Genomic DNA, 22,934 nt, shown 5'->3' on the forward strand with positions numbered 1-22,934 from the left:
TAGATCAAATTAATTTTTCATAGGTAGAATGCATACCTTATGAAAAATCAATGGACCAATATTCTCTAATAATATGGACTTTCATATTACTAGAGAAATTTTTCAAAACCATAGTTTATTTTTAGTACCTGAAAATTCTGTACGATGATTGCGAAAAATAACGTGTTGTGTTGAAGTAATTAATTTCTTTATCCTCTTCATGTTAAGCGAAGAAAAAATGATAGTTTTTCGAATACCAGAAAGAGTATGAAGGTGAAAGTTACATGAAAAAAGACAAATGCGATTTAAAAGGGGCAGAGGTGATCTGTCATCATTTACTAAAAAAGAAGGTTGTTGAAGGGATAGTAAAAAGGATGTAAAAATGGGGATATATTGTAAAAATAAAGGGATAGTAAAAATGAATCTAGGGTGACAGATAACATTGGTCCCGACACAAAATCAGGTACGTCAATAATGGGGGCAGTTTGCCTCCCTCTCGATTGGAGGGTCTAGGATAAAGAGCAGTGTAGGTATATGTAGTGCTTACAATGGATATTTCACGTCAGTCGTAGTGAAAGCGATGTACAAATTAACGGTGTGGTATGGGAGGAAAAAGTCCTCAACAAAATTCACGTGAAAGATGTGGAATTATTATCAAAAGGCAATTGGCGAAGTGGATAGACAAGAATAATGTATTATCGGATAATACCCCTTTGCTTTTATGATCACGTGACTAATGCTTTGGGTAAGGGCAAAAATGTAGATGCTGTGTACCTGGATTTCTAGAAGCCATTTGATCGGACTCAACGTGGTAAACTCTTGAAACGTTTACACGAAATTGGGATTATGGGTAACTTGCTGAATTGTTTAGAATTGTGGTTGAAAAATCGGTCACAACGGGTTATGGTGAACAGGCGCCCAAGCGGAGTTCTGTAGAGAAGAGCCACGCAGGATTTTGATGACACGCGGGGACATAATTTTTTAAAAATGTGTTTGCATTGGAAGGACGCAGGTGTCGGGTGTGGGGGGGGGGAGGTAAGATATGATTGAAATGTTTAAAATTATCAACTGGATGGATAAAAAGTTAGGAAAAAAACTGCGTTAAATGCTGAAAAAACCATTTTATCCGCATTTAAAGCTATTTATCCTCAACATTCCTCCGTTTTTCGAATTAAAATATCGGAGTGAAAATTGTACTCAAAAATGTGAAATTTTTTGTTGGCATCAGGAGAGACAGGGCAACAACTTTGTAATTGAGTTTCGGAGCACATGGGGATTGTATAAAAAGTTAATTATTTATTTTAATAACTACACAACTCCTTGAAACACAAATAACATGTCTGAATACACTACGTTATTTGAAAACCTTTTTTTAATTCGAAGTGTGCCTTTAGAATCAACGGTTAGCCAGTAAAATGCCACAATACTCCCTGTTTGCTATGCACCCTGTATACATATATATAACCACCAACAATTACAATGAAATACATTGGTTTCAGTTTTGTGGGGATTTGTTGAAATTTTGGGGGTTCAAGAACATTTAGCTATTGCTCTGGTAGTTACTGTGTCAGGCGGGGTAAAAAAATCAGCAGTATAAGATTCCATCAAGATCTTCATCTGGTTTTTCGAGCATCTTGCCAAATTGCTGAAAAGAACTTTTTTGATTGGAAAAATGTTGCCAACACTAGCAAAAATCCCCGAGGGGAAAAAGTAACAACAGAGGGGGAAAAAAATGTAGAAAAGCCAATTACTGCACGTCGCGTATGTCTTTTTATATTTATTTATAATATTTCAAGGCATTTAGTCAATGATATAATCTGAAGACGAAGCCCCTGTTTTTTTTGGTTTTTTTTTGCAAGAAATAAAGAAAACAGAAGAATTGGGGAAATGATAAAGAAGAATAAACAAAAAAGACAAGTAAGCAAATAACAAATAGCCGCGGACGAAATAAAAGCTTAACGGAGTTTGATGTGGATGACATTTTTCCATGATATTCCCTTTTATTCCCATTAATAATATTTTTTTAGATATATCCGGTGAAAGAAAAAGAGATTATATAAAAGAAAGACGGTGTTTTGTACGAGAACTTATTTCCAGAAACTGCGTTTTTTTCGGAGGCGGTAAGAAAAGAAAGACGTCTCCATCTTGAATGTTATTGAATCCAAGGACGAGAATAATCGAAGTAATTTCGCGTAAATAGTTACGAATTGTTCCGGAATTTTATTGCGCCATCCCGCGATAAATTAATCGGCGAAACGCATTCAGCAAATATCTAATTCAATGGGGATAATACATACCATAACACTCTTTGCATGACGGTGATGCGAATACTTTCGTGTGTAACCAAGAGTTACGACATTACCGCTATTATTTTTAGTGCTCCGGGTTCCAAATGTATAAACGTTTGATCAATACCAAAGTGAAATTGTTATACGGTGCTTAGAGTTATTTTCTATCCACTGAAGAGGTAATGACATTGACTTAATGACTATAACATTTACGTGGAGTGGTATTAAAAAAAAATGGTTTATTTATAGAAATATGCATTCGGTAGTGTATTTCCAGACAGCGGTGTGTTACAGTACAAGACCTTTCTGTGTATTCGTCACTATCAGCGTGTGCCAATACGCATCTGATTGCGTGATTCACGCATCGAAGTTCAATTTTACTCCTCCAAATTTCGTTGAGGATTGAAAATACTCCTTCGAATTTAGGATTTTGTAATAGAGATTTCTCGCTGATAAAAAAAAAATACCTCCTTCACACAAAATACCCCTTAACATTTTGGAGAGAAAGGAAATTACTCTTCAAAATTACCGTATATATTCGGGTATAAGGCGACTCGTATATAAGCCGACCCTCCCCCCCCCCCCCGACTTCAGGACCACCAAAACCGCAATAAATTGAAAACCCGTGTATAAGCCGACCCAAAAAAAATCCACGCATTTCAGAGAACAAAAAAATTCTTATATTTTCATGCGAAATGAATATCTTACGGAAATTTACAATAGAAAATGATTCAAACGTATTAATCCGTTTCTTCGAAGTCTAAAAGCTCATCGTAATCCACCAGATCATCATAGGGGATGCGACATCTTCGTTTTTATCCTGATCTGGGCTGTCATCGCCATTTTCACTTTCAAAGAGGATAGCATCTTCAGTTCCGACCATGGTATTGTTGATGCAACACTTTTTGAAGGATCGGATGGTAATTTCGGTGGAAACACAATTCCACGCCTCATGTACCCATTGGCACACTAGGCGAATGACAGTTTTCTTCAAAGCACCACTTTTTTTGGTTTCTTTATCATCAGAACTCATCCATTCGATCCACAAATCCCTCAAATAGTCTTTGAAAAGCTTGTTGATGCTCACATCTAAAGGCTGTACAATCAACGTTAGCCACCACCAACCAATGATCTTTTCGATTTTTTTGCCTCGTCTTTGACATTATCAGTTCTGTGGGGTTTGAACATATCCCATATCAATAATGCCGGTTTCTCGAACGCTCTGCTACAATAAATTACTACTGATTGCGGGGGGGGGGGGGAAGGGGGGGGGTGGTCGATATTAACTCATCAAAAACTGACCCTAGTATAAGACGGACCCCCCCCTCCGCCCTCACTTGAGGAACGAATTTTTCCACAAAAAAACTCGGCTTATACACGAGTATATACGGTATATTTTCATATAACATTGGCCACAACCGTTCGAGTAAAATATAATAAGGCCCGATAAATTATGGACCTACGGTATACGGCATGTCCAGAAAGTCCTTATCCGGGTTTTTTCTTCTCGTAGAAAAAATTAATTAAAAAAAATTGCAATATTTGAATGAGGTAAGTATTTATGTTACGGGGATGTAACAAAAAATTTTAAATTAAAAGAAAATTAATTTTTTGGAAAAGTTAAAAAAAAATTACTTTATATTTTCCCTATAGAGCCTCCAATATCTAAAAACTTCGCCCTTGCTATAATATGACAAACAAAAATGAAATTTAAATTTTCTCGACAAAAGTTTAGCGAGATATTCAATGTCAAAGGTTGTGACATTTTCTTTTTTCCTCTATCTTTTTAGCAGCGGTTGAAGGGGCAGCAAAAATTATGAACCGTAATAAAAATGGAAATACAAACACAAAAGCCACAACAGGCAAAATGCCCGACGAGGTAACTAAAACAAAACTCATTAAAATAATGGTTGTCAAACATTAAAAAAAAAAAGAATACAGAAACCCAAAATAAATTATTATCACAAAAAACAAATATACACTAAAATAAAACTAATAATTATGGTAAAATAAAAAACCACTGACCATAAAAAAGACTATGGTTGTCTTATTCTAAGTAGGGATAGCTTCTGGATTACTCCAACATGTTTATCGTATTTCTTTTCAAACGTGTCAATTGTGTTGCAATTTACTATCTCCGTGGGTAAGCTGTTCCGTTTATTCACAACCCTATTAGAGAAAAACCCCCTTTGACACCACAACCGCTTAACAATCGATACTGGTGACCCTTGTCGAAGCAGCTCATTGATGATGTATTGGTAACTCATCGTCCATTTTATCCATCCCGGTGAAAAATTTAAAAACTTCGATCATATTACCCCCGACACCTGTGTTTAATGTAAACATTTTCATTTGATCATTTTTGTCGCACCACGGTCATTTCTCTGCACACGAGGGCTAATTAGACCGGGACCTACAATTTATTGCCGATTCCGAACGGCAGGCTTGTTTTTTATATTCAACGAGAGGTTGGTGCGCTAACCCCTCGATGGGGGAACTCCCTGTGGTAGCAATTTTTTGCTGCGGTCAAGTCACCGTTTTTTTGTTGTACTCCTCTGTCAGGAAAGTTTTCTGACAAGGAAGAACCAGGTATCGAACTCGCGACACCTCTAAACATCCTTTGGTACTTTAGGTGAGCATCTTATCGACCGGGCTACCGCACCCCGTAAACATATTCAAAAAAATCAAATGTCTCTTCATAGCTTAAGCACCGTGTGCCATGAAGAGCATTCGTAGCTCTTCTCTGAGCTCCCTTCAACCAAGTCTAGGTCCCTCTGTATGATCTTCAAAACCTTACGTCATAATCCAGACCAGGACGAACAAAGCCATTTAAAAGTGGAAGGACCACTTTAGGAGAACGTGAACTTACCTTCTTTAAAAATGAAATCCAGCATTATATATATTCGATTTTTTTTTTACCAAAGCGGAGAAATTTCAGCATGAATACGTCTTTTAAATCATCTGATGATACTGGGAGCATTCTCAAAGAGTTGAGTGACGCTCAATTCGACGAAATTCTTTAAACCCTCGTGTCTCAGGAAGTACCCAACGCAAGTCAAAAACAATGACATCGTCAGATGCACATTGCAAAGGTGCATTCAATGATACCATTCCGGTTTCAATATCTGTTCCCGTCTGGGCACCAGGCCCGATGCCCTGATTCGTAACAGTTTGTTTTCCTATTTCTCGAACAGTTCACAACGAAAATAGACGATATTGGTAACGTTTGTGAGCTATTCCAAAGACAAAGCCTACCACACGATTCAAGACACAAAAAACGTATTCACGTTAGAACTTGACACAGTCGTCTATGGCACAGCCGACCTTAATTTTATTTTTATAGTTCAAATGCAGAACAGAATATCGCACGTATAGATTGAATCAAAATGTTTCTTACACAAAGAGAAAAACAAATTATAAATCAAATTTCTGCTGGTTTTTTTTCTCAAGTTCAGAATTTGTCATGTTTCAATAATAATAGAAAAACATGGAAACACGTGCGTATGCTTCGACGGAATGTAATCCTTTCTGAATAAAAAGATGGAAGAGTAAACTTTGAAGAGTAATGTGAGCATTTACTCTTCAGTAAACTTGAAGAGTAAATGCAGCTTTTTCAGTGAGAAAAGTAATTATTTTTTATGACACGTTTTATGGAAATATTTCATTTGAATCTCAATCAGTTTATATAAACAGTTTTGATGAGTATTATATGCGTAGCCATAAATTTGATTAGTGCTGAAATTGTTGAATAGGGTAAGAACTGCATTTTTATTCACCACTTTAACATAGAAAACCTGATGATGTATCCTAAAAAGGGAATAATAATTATTATATTTTGAATTTCTCAGTTTTCAATATAATTTTTTTCATACTTCTCTTAATTCGTAAAATATGGAAACTTTAAAATAAATATCGTGTAATCTTATCTTTATTGGAGAACATCAAATTTCCTTATGATTATTAAGATAATTTTTCCTAGCATGGGTAAGAGATCAGATATTTTCTGAATGCTATAGAAAATATGAATCAATCATTATATATATTTTCGCATTGCGTGCATCTCAGAAAGCTAACGGAAATGGAATTTTATACACGAGTTGCAAGAATCTACAATACAACAATTTTGAAATTCAATTGGTAAATGCACGATGACTATCATGAAACATTTTATACGTTTTTTTAAAAATAATTTTTACACTTTTACAACCTCTTAAAAACAACTGTTTAAAAACTATATAAAAAATACTTCAATATATTTTCTATTCATGTAATTAAAATATACTTAATTAAATTAGTTACAATAGGTTTGTGTTCAAAACATGTGAAAATCTGACGTAATATATGTAAAATTAGGAACACCTATTTGTGTCAGTATTGCGTGCGTAATTTGTGATAATTAATTGTCAATATTTTAGGTCTCTTTTCGTACTCTGATAGCTATTTATGAACATTTTTAAGGAATACGTATGTACATACTTGTAATTAATTAATTGCATGATGCGATAGCGATAGGAACCGAGAAAAACCCACCCAGACTAGGTGATGTAATCGCATTGCCCCAGCAGGACTCGGGTGTCGCCGGGGAACATAACCATTTCTTGCAGCTTCATCAACTATTCAAGGTGATTTACTTCTCTTGCCGCATTTTCCTAGCGAACCGTTGATCCTAGAGGCATATGTTTAATTAGAAAAATATCCAAATAACGTTTAGAACAGAGGGCGGGATTACACTTTAAAATTTTTGTAAAAGTATTATAAAACTTGAAAAATTCAACCAATAAGCTGATCGATTATATTCCAGCAAATGCAACCGATATGTTTATTGGTTGTACTTTCCAAGTTTTATAAAAGCAGGTTTACAAAACTTTTATAGTGTAATACCGGCTTTAGATACGTCCTTCATGTTGAAAGGGGTTGTATAGTTATTGAAATATAAAAATAAACTTTTCGTGCGGACACCCTGTCCTCAAAAACCCAATTAGAAAATTGTTGCCCTGTCTCTCCTGAGGCCAATAAACAAAATCCCACGTTTCCAAGTGCAGTGTTCGCTGACATAATTGAATTGAATAATTGGGGTCTGAGGTGAATTTGGTGGTCTGAGGAGAAACAGGAAAACAACGTTCTAATTGGATTTTTGAGGTCATGTGATCTCCCAACAAAAAGTTAACTCTTTATATTTTGATAACTATGCAACCCCTTCGCAACACCAATGACGTATCAGATGATTGACGTATCAACACGTTGTTGGATGATTTTTCTAACTGAAAGTATGCATCTCTAGGATCAACGGTTTTCCAGGGAAATGCGGCAAGGGGGGATTAAATAATCACTCTGTATACTGTATACATGAGTAGGTACATAGTCCATTCATGCACATCACCAGTAAAAATTGTAACAAATTGATAATCACAAAAATGATGGCAGAGGTAAATAAATCAAAGAGGTAAATAATCTACATAATACAGGAAGATCCAATTTCGAAGGAATATAAAGCAATTTTTTTCAGAATTCCCGCTGATGGATATTTCTTTAGCATTCTAAAAATTATTTCCTTTTTTTGGAAAATCCATGATATACGTAATGGGATTAGTTTATTTAATTTATTCCATTGTACGGGATAAGAGATGAATGCAATTTGCATAAGAATCTTTCCGATGAGATTTCAGAATTCTTGAGTATCTTTGACAAATGGCGTATCTCTTCACGAGGAGAATAAAATTACAATTTTATATGTACGCTAACAAAAATAGTTTTAGGAGATTATGCTAATTTTTAAACACGAATGGAGATTTTTCTGTCATTCCCGCATAGTATCATGACCATATCTGAGAATACTCTGTCGAATCATTCTAAAAACATAGCATTAGCTAGAGTCCGAGGAAATACCTTCATTGCAAATGACTTTCTTTGTTTTCTCGATAACATCTGGTCCAGGGAATAAATTTGTTTTTGCAGTGGTAATTGGCAATGTCCTGAATTTGTATCGTTAAAATATGGGCACCTTAAAGCATCGCAAGCGGGGGAGAATGGAGTTTCAGTCCAACCTTGTCTGATTGGAGTTTAAAATTCGTTCTACAGTTGCAGAAATTTGCCGATTATGGAATTCTTTGTTCATCATTTGGCATTTTATAGAGAGTTTAGATATTTCTACTGTGGCGGTTATAATGTGGATGAGAGGAATTTAGAAATCCGTTTTAAGGGTAAACAGCGATTCCATATCCCACACAGTTTCCATGTTGAACGAGAAATGGCGCAAAATATGAACGGAATATTATTGTATGTTACGTAAAACTGATTGAAAGTATGACCATAAGAGTGGAGAATGCAATTGCATGAAAACGTGACCATACTCAATGGTAATTTCAAAAGAGGAAAAATGTTCTCAAACATTCAGAAGTTCGGATATTGACTATTTACAAATACAAGCTCAAATTACAAAACGAGGAAAAGACTGTAATAAAGATGTTCGTGTATAGAATTACCAAATATCCGTATTTATTTTGTATGAAAAGCCCGTATTTAAAAATTCAAAATCCGTACAACTTTTTATTCAAAATACACGGAATGCTCGTTTTTAATCAAATACAATTTAATTGCAAAAAAAGAAAAAAAATATTTGAATTATAATTCAAATTATAACATATTGCATGACTGAAAGCCATATAACAGTTTACGAAATAAATTATTTTTTCCACTTTTTTTTCAAAAAATAATTAGTTTTTTCTAGAAAATGAACTGATCTATATTTACAACGGATCTGCAGACAAGTTATAAACCAACGAACCGAACAAAAAGCCATGCAGAAAAGAAATACATGAAATAATTTTGCTTATTAGGCTGAATAATCGACAAAAAAGAAAGTTGTTGCAGCAGCTAAAAGAAAAGTCGGATGCTATTTATAACATTTACTCGAAAATATTGATTTACGTGGAAAAAGAATGAAATGAAATTCAAGCTAAAAGAAAACGGGAAAATTCAGCAGAGCGTATACCTTTTGAGTGTAAGTGGGTTCAGTGAAGTGAGTACAAATTCAAATAACATCTCGAGTGGTTTGTTGAACTTTAAACAAGTACATATACCTTTTTTAAAATTTGAATTTTCTAGAATTTTCAAAAATAGAACTAACTTCATGGTACGAATTTCCACCAAATTCGAGGGGGGGGGGAAAGAAAAAAAAGGTCGAAAGTTTGAGTAGTTGTATTCTTAAGTAAAGATTCGAATCCCAACATTTTTAAAAACCTCTAGAAAAGTAATTTCATTGCTCGTTTTTCGTTTTAAGTACTTATTCTTATAATCGGATTCAATAATTATTTAATTAAAATACTCAGCCTTGGGCGAATTGGATTTTTTTTTTTAATTTCCTTTTTTTTTCTTTTTGGTGGAATTAAGTAGCATGTGATAGATAAAGAATTATCTTCCCAATTCATATTAAACTCGATTCATACATTTGTTTTAGTTTTTGAAAATTGATTTAGATTTTATCATGCGATGTGATTTATGTTATATTCATTGCAGTAGCTGCAGAATATCGTGGAATATAATTGAGAACAATTCTACCGAATTAATACGTGTTAGTGATATTGCTTATGTAAATAAATGGTATATATGTGAATTTGAAGTCGCGTTGAAATTGTTTACGTTTATCAAGTATTACAATCTCTTCGTATTTCTGACAAGAAGAAAAGAATATGTATCAGCAGGAAAGTGAAACGTTTGCGTAATCAAAGATGCGTTTAGACACCAGCAGCAATTTCGAATATCACCATGTAAAGAAAATGTGCAACTTTGAGCATACGGGGTAGAAAATAGGATAAATTTAATGAAACTAAACAAATAATAAAAAATAGAAGAAACAGAAAAGAAGAGCCGGTATACCTCGAAGAAAGATCATCATAAGCACGACCATACAATATTAGACAATGATAACGCGCTTCAATTAATGTTATCTATGAAAACCTGTGCAAGAAATTTCATCCGACATTGGCTAAGTAACTTATTCCTAACTCCTGCACAATTTGAATACATTTGCTCTTTTTATACCACTTTTTAAAACTCGATGCCTATTATATAAACGCCACAGGAGACAAAATGCCCACCGAGGTGGCTGAAAAAAGATGTAAAAAATGTGGATGTCGAATGTATATATATCTAAACTAAATCATAAATGCATCAACCTAATAAGAACAATAAAAAAAAAATAATTATGATAAAATGTAAATATACTGCCCGTAAAAAATTATGGTTGTCTCATCTAAGTATGGATAGCCTCTGGATTTGTCCCAATATGATTATTTCACTTCTTTTTAAACGTGTCAATTGTGTTAAAGGAAGTTTTTATGGCAGTTTTTCCCCAGATATATACCATTATGTTACTAAATCAAGAGATGGATACAAACTTAAATTTTAAGAAGAGTTTGACTAATAATGAACCCATACAAATATGAATACAATTGCAAAAACTACACCAGGCAAAATGTCCAAAGAGGTGGCTAAACAGAGATGCCCATAAAAATTTGCTCTCAAATATATCCAAACATCAACCCAATGAAAGAGCAATTATCTCGAAAAATAATAATTAATATAAAATATAATACACTGCCCATAAAAAATTATGGCTGTCTAATCAAAGTGTGGATAGCTTCTCGATTTATACCAATACATATGTTTATCCTATTTATTTTGAACGTGTGAATTGTATTATTAGAATTCATTCATAACAAATAAATTCGTTCTTGTAGGCTATTCCATTTATTCACAGCCCTATTCAAGAAAAACTCAAATGGCAACTGAAAAAAATTCACAATTGCAATCAAAAAGAAAATTAAGAGAAATTAAAATTATAATCAAAAAGAAAATTAAAAAAAAAAATTAAAATTGTAACAGAAGAAATTGAAGAAAAACTCAAATCGCTAAATTATTCCTTTTGCCATTACTTATGTATGATTTATTTTTCATCTCTATTCTTAAGCAGTATATGACAAAAATTTGAATACTAACTGTACAATAACGTTGCAACACAACGGTATATAGGCTATTGGTATTACTTTAAAAAGAAGACATTCAGAAAAATAAACTCTCTTAAAAGATAAGAAAGGATAACTTCTTCATTTGCTTTAGTGTCTCCAATTCCCTGCAACACCGCAATTGTTCCTTACCAATCCACACTGGTGTTCAATGTCGAAGTAATCGATTGACGGTGTATAAATAACTTATTATATCTTATCCAACCCGTTGACAATTTTGAACACTTCGATCATATCGACTGGCACCCACGCTCCTCCAATAAAAAAAGAATAAAAATGAATCGAGTCTTTATCAACAAGAGCACGCGTGGTTTTTCTTTGCACCCAAATCCATTCTCTTTGGAAATATGGTCTCTAAAACCGTATTCCCTACTCCAGGCCAGGAACGAACTAAATATGGTGAACGAATTTCCGAAAAAAGCGGAAGAATGACTTTAGGAGAACGCGGAGACAAATTTTTTAAACATGAAACCAAGTATTCTGATCGGCTTTTTCACCACTGCTGAATAATGTTCAGAAAACCTAAGCTGTTTCGCCAAACACCAACTCTGGCCATATCGCTATATTGCAATTTACTGCTATTAACGAGATGGGGTGCAAATGAAGGCGCTGTCTATCAGTGGTCCCTCAAGCTCATTAGGGAAAATTTCTTATCAATATCCTCCCTCGGGTTCGAACCTGGGACCGCGACAGCAACTTTCATCGTGGTAGACGAGCATCCTAGCACCACGCCACTCGGAGGAAACCTAAGCTACTCGTCAATGAAAATTCCCAAATCGGTGATCCTAGTTGCATCCGGATTAATTAATATAACCATTTAACTCGAAAATGGAACGTGGGTTGTTTGAAACACAATGAGCAACCATACATTTGACAATGCTAAAAGTCATGCTCCATTCATTTTTCATGCTGCAATCCTGTTTAAGTTGATCTGGATCAATTTCCTATGGCTTTATTCCTTTAATTCCCGACTACCCCCCATTAGCTTCATGTCATCTGCGAATTTGCTAACAATCCCATCGATACTTTGATCGAGTTGATCGATAAAAAGTGAAAAAAAAAGAGGCGGCCCAAGTACACTTCCTTGAGGAACACAATTTGTGACAGCTGTGTAATCAGGTTAATCATAAAGAAAAGAAAATTCCTCAGTTCACCATATACAACCCACTTTTACTTACCTCATAGTCACGATTCAGTCCAATTCAAGAAGTTTCCCCCTCGCGAATCTCATGTAAACTCCTTGAGAGTTTCCATATTGGATCCGATTATTGCTTATGAAAATATTGTATATTGAAATATTGTAATATTTGTGTTTTGTTTTTGTGTATAAATTTCTGTCAAGTGTGACTGTTTCAATATGTTCTCACATTTTACATAAACATTTCAGCAAATTTGTTTGCTTAAAGATGTAGCTAAATTCTTAATCTCTCCTCATACAAGGAGAGATTAGGAGTATGACGAGATATGTCATACTAGAAATACTTGGAGCTCCCTTTATTTCCCTTACATCATCGCGTTGTTTCTTTGATAACCCTATGTATAAACAGAATTACATTTTTTCTTCACGGAAGTATTATTAATTTTTATTTTCTCTTTTGTTCTCTCTCTCATTCAGTGTTAACGATATGCAAATCAGTTTTCTGGAGTGAAGATAATCTAACAAATGGAAGATATGGTTTGAGAAGTAACAAAATAGTATCACATATGAACGAGAGCCTTATGGTTGATAAAATAACGTAAAAAAACTGTTCCCATTCATCTTCGTTCTCTTTATTTTCAAATCTTAACAAAGATACCAGTTTTTGAGATATGTCGCTAGCATTTCAACTGTTAAGCGTCCGAATTTCTGTAAATCTCACTGAAAGCACGCATCCAAGTTGTGGACACTATTGTATTTAAGGGGGGCTCATACCTTTTAACATGGTGAAACACTATGCTTTAGTAGAAATATAATTAAAAATACTATTTAACCATTGATTTGTTTTTTTAAAAATTACACATATTTTTGATTGTATAGGCTATCTTATGTCAGTATAAAGTTTTAAATATCTCTAATACTTGATATTTTACGAATTTTCAGAAACATGCATTAGAAACAGCTTGCGCGCATGATAAAATAACAACATCAATGTAATTAAAAAACATTGATTCAAATTAAAGGGAACTGTTCTGCTCATGAAATGAAGCAAAAGATTGAGATGCCATTGATTTAACTCTTATATAAAATGAAATTTAAATTTAAAAATTTAAAAAAATTAAATTTAAAATTCTGGTGTGTGAATATACAAGAACGTATTGCGTGTATCATTCGCGTAACCCTAACGTATTTATGTGTTCGAAACTGATTTTATTATTAAGAAGTCACCAACGAATAAGGCAAATATACGGAAAATACAAAAACTCCGTCATAAGTTTTTGTATTTTTCGTATATTAGCCTTATCACATTTGTTGGTGACATCTTAATATTCTTTGACAAAGTTGGTCTACTTTTCCAAACTGATTTTATTCCCAATGATAATTCACAGTAATCTTAGGGTGACTGGTTCAAATCGTGGTTTGGTTTTGCTAAAATAACTATACTTTTCAGATAAAGTGAAAATCACATTTCAATGGTAATACATAAGCAGCATACAAATCACATTCAAACTGTGTGGAAATTCAAATCAATAATAAACTTAATATTAATAAATTAAAGGTCATTGATGTTTAATCATGATTCAAATGTAACAAAAATAAATAAATAAAATAGGAAAATTAATAAAACATTAAAAGTAAAACTTCCCCGCAAAACTTAGTGGCTGCAATCTGTATCGAAATGTGGAGAATATGAATTATCTGATTAACTAAAGCACATTCGGCAAAACTAATACCAGTTTTGATATCAGTAGCGCCAATATATGTACCCTTAAAACCGTAAAATTTCCTTGGTAACTTGAAAAAGTTTTTTTTTGTTGTTGTTGTTGTTGAGCAGTGCAAATGATACGATGGCTGAAAATTCGTGAGGAATTGATTTAGATTACCCGCATATTGTATGGAGTCGGTGGGATAATAACTCACGGATACACTGAGAATGTTATAGGTTTTGTAACCACCAATTTTCAATTTATTCACAATTTTGAATAATGCATACCGACTGAGACTGAGAAAGGATACGGAGTTGCCAGAAAATGGATAAAAAACGAATGTACTAGAAATTTTTCACAGAAGGTGCTGACGAAACGACCGCGCCATCCCACACTAGAAAAATTTCGGGAAACAAAGTTTATTTCTTATGACACGTGAATAATTATAGGCATAATGCAAACGACTTCAGTCTGAAAGCTTGAAAACGAGATCCTCCAAACAGAAAGACGCCCTGATTCGATTTCTTCAGTATTTCGTTTGAATTAGGTCTATCTAACTGCGTGAAAGAAAGTAATTATCTTCAATTATTTCTACTTCCAGAGCACATTTCTGTTTCAGTAAATTACTCCATTATTGGCTTCACTTTACTTCTTCGTCTCCTGGGAATTCCCAAAAGAGTGAAATAGGGGAAAAAACGAACGGTATGAAGAGAAAAAGCCCTAGAATGAATAATTAAACAGCTGACAGGCTAAATTAAACTCACGACTTCCTTGGACCTTCGCAATTTCTTTATGCCTTCTAATCACACTTTTAAATAAGTAGCATTAGTTTGCTGGAAAAGCTTGAGAAAAACGAAGATTCTCTAAGAGAGACGTACTATGTATAACGAAATCGTACAATGGAATTTCGAGTCTTAACATTATCTTCGAATACTAATGAAAATGTTTAAGGAACACAGACGCTGAGTGCGTATCTGACACTATCCCTACAGTTGACAAGTTTAAATGGAGACACTAAAGCAAATGAAGAAAGTTATCCTTTCCTATCTTTTAAGAGAGTTTATTTTTCTGAATGTCTTCTCTTTTTAAAGTAGTACGAATATATACCGTTGTGTTGTAACGTTATTGTACAGTTGGTATTCGAATTTTTGCCATATACTGCTTAAGAATAGAGATGAAAAATAAATCATACATAAGTAATGGCAAAAGGAATAATTTATTTTTGTTGCGATTTGAGTTTTTCTTCAATTTCTTCTGTTAGAATTTGATTTTTTTTTAATTTCTTATTGATTATAATTTCAGTTTCTCTTGATTTTATTTTTGATTGCAATTGTGAATTTTATTGAATTTATTTCAGTTGCAAATTTGAGTGTTCCTTGAATTTATTTTCAGCGGATATTTCAGTTTTTATTAATTGTCTTTTATGCCAGAATTTTAGTTTATGCTGAATTTCTTTTATGCCACGATTTGAGTTTTTAAGAATTTCAATTTTTTCTCTGTTATATTTCCTATGCTTTTAACTAAGTAACATTAGTTTGGTGGGATACCGAGTTAAACAAAGATTCTAACGCTCTAAGAGACACCTAGGACAATGAGATCGAACAATGTAATTTCCAGTCTCAACAGTATCTTCGAACACTAATGAAAATATCTGAGGGACGCAAACGCTGAATACGTATCTAACACTATCACCTAAAATTGACAAACTCAAATGGAGACACTGCCAAAGCTAATGAAGGAGTTATCTTTTCCTATCTTTTAGAGACAGTTTATGTTTATGTATGTATTTTGTTTAAGTAATACAAGTATTCTTCTGTACCACTAGTACTCGAATTTTCGAGATGCAATGCTTAAAAATAGAAACGGTAAATGGAAAAAAAATCGTACATAGTAATGTGTCTATGTACGTAGACTATGTATAAATTATTGAAAATATTTAACGAGAGATCAAAATGGAACTACAAATAGATATAATCAAGTTTTTATCAAGTGCCAAATCCTAATAAGACATTGTATAAAAAGAGCTTTCCCTACACTGCCCACTAAGATATTAAATACTTTTCACACTGAAAATCAATTGAATAATAATAAAAACATAAACCATATAATATTTGACTCGTTAGATGTATATATTACGAAACCATTTTGATGAATGTATTTTAAGAGTACAGGGTGTTCCAAAAAGAATCATCCGATTAAAAAATCATAACTATTCAGCTTTTAATACGTTTTGATAGAATAATGTATAGGTAGAAAGAGGAAAATCTCGAGTTTCACGCAGCTGCCGACAGGTAGCGTTACCGCTCTGCCTTCGGCCGCCACTTCAGTGTTTGTCAAGATGGCGACTGCACAACAGAAATCGTTTCGTCCGTAACAATTGTTCATTGTGCTTTTCGTCGACAATACCGTGATGCTGAACTTTCCACCGTTCAGAGCATTAGGCGATGGTATAAAGAATTCCGAGACACGGGTTGTCTGTGTAAAATGAAATCCCCTGGCCGTCCCCACATGCCAGACGAAAATGTGAAACACATCCGACAGTTTCGCACGTAGTCCACAGAAATCCACTCGCAGTGAATGCAGACATGCTCGCAAAGATTTGGAACGAATTTGACTACCGTATAGACATATGCCGTGCATCCCAAGGTGGACATATTGAGCACCTTTAATGTGTATGATAAATTGGTATTTGTGTATGATAAATTGGTATTTGTGTATGATAAATTGGTATTTGTGTATGATAAATTGGTATTTGTGTATGATAAATTGGTATTTGTGTATGATAAATTGGTATTTGTGTATGATAAATTGGTATTTGTGTATGATAAATTGGTATTTGTGTATGATAAATTGGTATTTGTGTATGATAAATTGGTATTTGTGTATGATAAATTGGTATTTGTGTACCATATGTTTGAGGTGTGTATTATATGTTTGTATTTATAAATTGAGACAAAAAAAACAAATGTTATAATTTCAGTTTTTTTGGACATTCTTTTCGGTTGCAATTGTGAATTTCCTTGAATTTATTTTACGTTACAAATTGAGCTACAAATCTTGATTTTATTTTCTGTGGCTATTTCAGTTTTTATTGAATTTCATTAAGTCAAAATTTCAGTTTTTTGAAATTTCGATTTCTTTTCTGTTACAATTCGAATTTTTTTGAATTTCAGTTTCTCCTTTGTTACGATTTGGGTTTCCATTTAGCTCTTTAGTTGCAATTTCAGTTCTTTTTTTTTTTAATTTCTTTTTATCACTGTTTGTGTTCTTTTGTATTTTGTTTGTTGCAAGTTGAGTTTTTCTTGAATTTCTTCTTTATTACAATTTTAATTTTCCCTTGAATTTATTTTCGTATAATCTTTTTTTAAAATTTATTTTTGTCTTAATTTGAGATCTCGAATTACTTCTATATAATGATTTGAATTTCTTTTTTATTTGAATCTCTGCATTTTTCTTGAATTCGTTCACTGCTGTAATTTGAATTTTTTTGTCATTATTAAAGTTTCTTTTTGATTATATTTTTTCAAGATTTGAGTTTCACTTCAATTTATTTTTGCCACAATTCGAATTGCATTTTATTTCGCCAGGCACATCCAGCATTACCCGGCGAGCCTCTTTTACTTGTTGTAATATGCAGCATTTGTATTTAAACGATTCAAAAAGAAATAACTATTAAAATACACAAAGAAAGAGAGCAACGTAAACGTTTGCACAAATTTCCAGGTTGAGATTTTCCCTTTGAATACGCTTATTTCTGTTTGCTTTTTCCAGGAAAAACAATGGACTATTGTCGACGCTCAACTATGCATAAAATCAATTATCTATTATCTAGTTCGAGCGTATGGGAAATCCCTGGTGCACATCATGAAGACAAGTATCGACTGAATCCATTGAAAAGGATTTCTATAGAAGTTCTCAAAATTTTTCTATTGATTTCCGACACTTTTCGCTCTTGAATAGTACTACCCGCAAATATAGGGGGAAAAACAATTTTCCGGGAAATTCCACTTTGAAAATCAATCACCCTTATCTCAAATATTTTCTCCAACTGTTCGGAAATACTGGAAATGATTTCGGATTAATTATCGCAAAGACCGTCTTACAGAGAAAGGATAGAAGTATTTCGATACAGAATTATCAAGAGAAATCGCAATTATTTTATGACGATGGAAATTTCATATTAGAAAAGTAAGCATTAATTGAAAATGGTATACGAATAAATGGTAGGGATATAAGTCGCTTATTGTGATCACTTCATAAGACTTGTGCAGAGGTAGTAAGCTCTTAGTGTTGCGAGTCAAAGGGTCCTTAAGTTCTGTGTTCGGTAAATGAGTATCCCGCTAGATGTCTGGAAGATCAATGTAGATTAAAATGGAAACACTCGACGCCCAGAAATGAATGTCATCATCTAAAACTTGGAGCAGCGGTTGGTCTCGAGGCTTTTCCTGGATGATAATTAATTAAAAGTAAATATTCACTAAAGCTATTACAGGAAACGAAAGATTTGTTTACCTTGAGTGTATTTCAGTTAAATTTAACAACTACAACTAACCTCGGTAAGTCGACACCCTAATATGTCGTCACTCCGGTTAAGTCGTCACTTTTCTTCTGTACTGTCTAGTTTTTCATAGATACTGCTATCAAACCCTAGGTTACTCGTCACTAATTTCGGTTAGCTCGAGAGAAGTTCGAGAGAGAACAGATGATTTTTATGGTTCCCTTTGAAGAGAGAGATATAGACAACAGCGTTGCTATATGTTCAAGAGTGGCCATAAAAGCGTTATGTACCAAAACGGAACACCTCAAGTGACGAAAGTTACACAGAGGAAGTTCATATGACGACTAAAAAAAAGTTTTTAAAACGTTAGAGACTGTTCGAGCTGCGTGTAATTTCTTCATAGGCCCTTACTAATTTACGGCTTATAATTTTATTTATTTATTTATACAATATTTCTTGGACGAGGCCTATACAAGGGAATGCGGTAGTGAAATTTGACAGAGACGATTGACGTCACAAAGGTAATCAGAAACTGTTGTACAATCAATAATGTTTGACGGGAGGTTGTTCCAATCGGTTATTGTTCGAGGAAAGAAACAAAATTTGAAACAATCTTTGGATGCAAAGATTGGTTTCAATTCTTGTGAACGGTTAATTCTTTTTGAAAAATATGAAGCTGGAGTTAGAAAATTGGAAGTGTCGATATGAAAATGGCCATGAAGGATTTTGTGAAGGAACGTTAATCGAGTAGTTAACTCTATTATTAATATAATGGTTACCCGAGAGGGACTCCATTTTGTACCAGTCAATTTCGGGTAAGTTCCAGTAGTCAGCTTAGATTAGGAAGTGGGAATTAAAAAATCTATCTAAAATTGATTCCAATTCAACGAAACAATGAAGATTTTGGGCGGAGGGGGGGGGGGGGTGGTAAGTAAAGATAAAATATTGCAATGGGAGTGTAGTTAGGGCAACGCCACTCAGCACCAACGATTTCAAGATTGGTGTACAATGAAATTTCAAGAAGAGTGGAGCTGTTATAGACGAGGGAAACGCCCTCTCCCCGGGTGTTTCTATCTTTACGAAACGTAAGGTAGTTTAGGAGGTAAGAATTCGGAGCTGCTGATATTTCTATGTAACCAGGTTTCAGTGACTGTAAGAAAATTGGGATTATGAACTAACAATATGGATTCGAAAGAATGAATTTTATTGGTAATGCTTCTTGCATTAATACACTGGTGTAAGAAATTAAGAGAATTTGCAGACTTGGTCGATTATCTCTAGAACTACTGTACCGATTTTAATGAAATTTGATATGTACATACATTGATACAATACAAAACAAATAACCATTCAATAATTGTGTAATACACACACATGATCGTGCGAAACACTCGTTGGAGTCGGAAGGTATAAAACAGCGGTTGGAGAATGAATAAAAAAATGGGTTAATAGATGGGTTAATAGGGGGTATGGTCCCCTCTTACAGATACACAGGTCTCGTTGCGTGATTTCATACTTAAAATAAGGCAGTTTATCATTTCCTGTGGCATTGGTCCCACTCGTTCAGCAACGCTGTTTTCATTCCCTGAATGGTTCCCGGAGGGGGGTTGCGAGTTGCACTTGCCCTCCCCAGAGCGTCCCAGACATGATCTATAGGGTTAAGGTCTGGAGATCTGGCTGGCTAATCCATCCGGCGAATATCCTCGCTCTCTAGAAAATCGTCGAGCAGAAGAGCTCTATGTGGCCTCGCGTTATCGTCCATTAAAATGAACTCAGGGCCAACTGCACCCCTGAAAAGGCGAACATAGGGCTCCAAGACTTCATCCCTATACCTCACACCAGTCACAGTGCCTCTTTCAAAGACATGGAGAGGTGTGAGGCCATCCAACATGATGCCTGGCTAGACCATTAAACCTCCTCCGCCATAATGGTCGATTTCGCGGACATTGGAGGGTAGGTAGCGGGTCCCTGGTTCTCTCCATATGAACGTACGGCGAGAATCGGTGAGAACGGTCGCCCATTGATCCATACTCCAATCTCTATGCTCTCTGCACCATGATAAACAGATTCTCCTGTCCGTAGAAGTGAGCGGGACTCAAGCAGCGGGTCTTCTTGCAAACAACCCTCTCTCATGAAGTCTTTTGGAAACAGTCACCCTTGATACATGGGTTCCTGTGGCTGCATACAAGTCACGAGAGAGCTGAGAAGCTGTAGCACTCCTGTTACGCCTCGCTATAATGGACAAATGGCGATATTCTCTGGCCGTCGTGGCCCTTGGACGACCTTGCCCAGGCTTACTCTAGATGGATCCGGTATCCTGGAACTGTTTCCATAAATTACACACGACGCTGGGCGTTAAATTGAATTCTCTACAAATCTGGACTTGAGATTGGCCTGCTTCTAGCCTCCTCACAATTCGCCACCTCATTCCATCATCTAAACGTTGGTGGTTACTCATTTTTACTGTTACAATTTGAAATTGACCGATTGCTGCAAAATAACACCAAGAAATTCACCGAGGTGTGCTAGCGAACGAAATACGTCTTAACTTACGCGCGCTTATAAAGCCTGTTTCTCTACTGGCACCGCCTACATTCAGTTCAGTTCTTTTCATGAAATTCGATAAAATATGCAAATTCTCTTAATTTATTTCACCAGAGTAGTTCCAATTTTGAGGGGATTTGTCTGAGGTGCTACAAGGGAATTTGATTCGGGGCACGAGATCTAAAGGGGTGGTGGTAGAAGATTGAGGGAAGTCAGACAGGGGAGTAGGACTACAATGAGATTGGGAAATCGGGAAGAGAAGAGAGAGAGATAGAGAGAGAACAAAAGAAAGAGAGAGAGAGAGAGAGAGAGAGAGAGGAAGAGAAAGAGAGAGAAGAAAAGAGAGAGAGAGAGAGAAGAAAAGAGAGAGAGAGAAGAAAGAGAGAGAGAAGAAGGAGAGAGAGAGAGAGAGAGAGAGAAGAAGGAGAGAAAGAATAAAAGAGAGAGAGAATAGAAGAGAGAGAATAAAAGAGAGAGAATAAAAGAGAGAGGGAGAGAGAATAAAAGAGAGAGAGAGAGAGAGAGAGAGAGAGAATAAAAGAGAGAGGGAGAGAGAATAAAAGAGAGAGAGAGAGAATAAAAGAGAGAGAGAGAGAATAAAAGAGAGAGAGAGAGAATAAAAGAGAGAGAGAGAATAAAAGAGAGAGAGAGAGAGAGAGAAAGAGAAAGAAAGAGAGAGAGAGAGAGAGAGAAAGAGAAAGAAAGAGAGAGATCTCTCCCAATCCGGCCTGCTTTTTCTTTGAACAAAGTATCTTTGTTGAAAAACCAGACATTTTTTCCCAAGTTGAGGCTTTCTAGTATCTGCTTTGCCCTGTTCAATGCCCCATCAAGTCAAAATTCAGCCCTGCGTTTGCGTTTATCTTGTGTTTGTGTGTGTGTGTCATGAATTACTAAACTAATAAGTACAGTTTACCATAATAACTAAAATAATAAAAGCTCAAAAATGTAAACATTTCGTTTTTTTCTTTTCTAATCCATAAACTTTGTCAATATCGTGTAATTGCAGTTCATATTTTAATAAATTTTTTATATTACTTGAAAATTACACAATTCTCACAATATGGCACATGAGTGACGACTCAACGAGGTTTTACTGTATTCATTGAATATTTCCAAACGGAGTTTTCATTTCAAAAACAATAAAACAAGGTTTGTTTGAATAAAAATGAATGTGAACTATTTACAACAGTGTTGCACAACCTTTTCAGTCCGCAGGATAGATATGTGGTATTTCTGCCACTGGTGGGCCAGAAACTGGAATATATAAGGTGGCCATCTGACCTGTATTTTACGGGATATTCCTGCAATTTTGACTGGCTCCTCGACGTATAAAATCGACTATAAAATCGCCCGTTTTCCCCGATTTTCAATGAATCTCATTCGAATTTCTATGTTTTACTGAAATCAAGGATTGAGATAATAAATTATATGATGATCAACCAGTTATCATAATTAATTTTAGTCAGATAAATACATGCATTTCACAACAACTTTGCTTTCTCTTGATAGTTTTATGTTTATAATTAGCTTTTTTTTAAAATTTCCTTTGACAATGTTTTTTATTATAGTTAGCAATTTGGCACATTTTCCTTCAAGGTGCCTCGTAGAAGTTTCTGGGGGTTGGGGGGGTGGAGGTTTCCACGAGCTTGGATGAGAAACAATTAACACATTTTTTTACGTTATCTGCAAAGTAGTCCGTGGCCTTCATCTTACTACTTCACCAAAAACCAACTCTGGCCATATCGCTATATTGCAATT

At 34.7% G+C, this 22,934-nt stretch overlaps 1 protein-coding gene across 1 annotated transcript in view; it reads right to left on the bottom strand.

The window, feature by feature from the left end:
* The window catches only part of LOC149076115 (dopamine D2-like receptor), a 129,623-nt gene that overhangs the window by 105,136 nt on the left and 1,553 nt on the right, over positions 1-22,934 (bottom strand). The window lies entirely within an intron of this gene.

The sequence above is a fragment of the Pholcus phalangioides genome, unplaced genomic scaffold (genome assembly GCF_987345545.1).
Source record: "Pholcus phalangioides strain wild (caught in Gottingen) unplaced genomic scaffold, Ppha-v1.0 ptg000015l_1, whole genome shotgun sequence".
Classification (NCBI taxonomy): Eukaryota; Metazoa; Arthropoda; class Arachnida; order Araneae; family Pholcidae; genus Pholcus; species Pholcus phalangioides.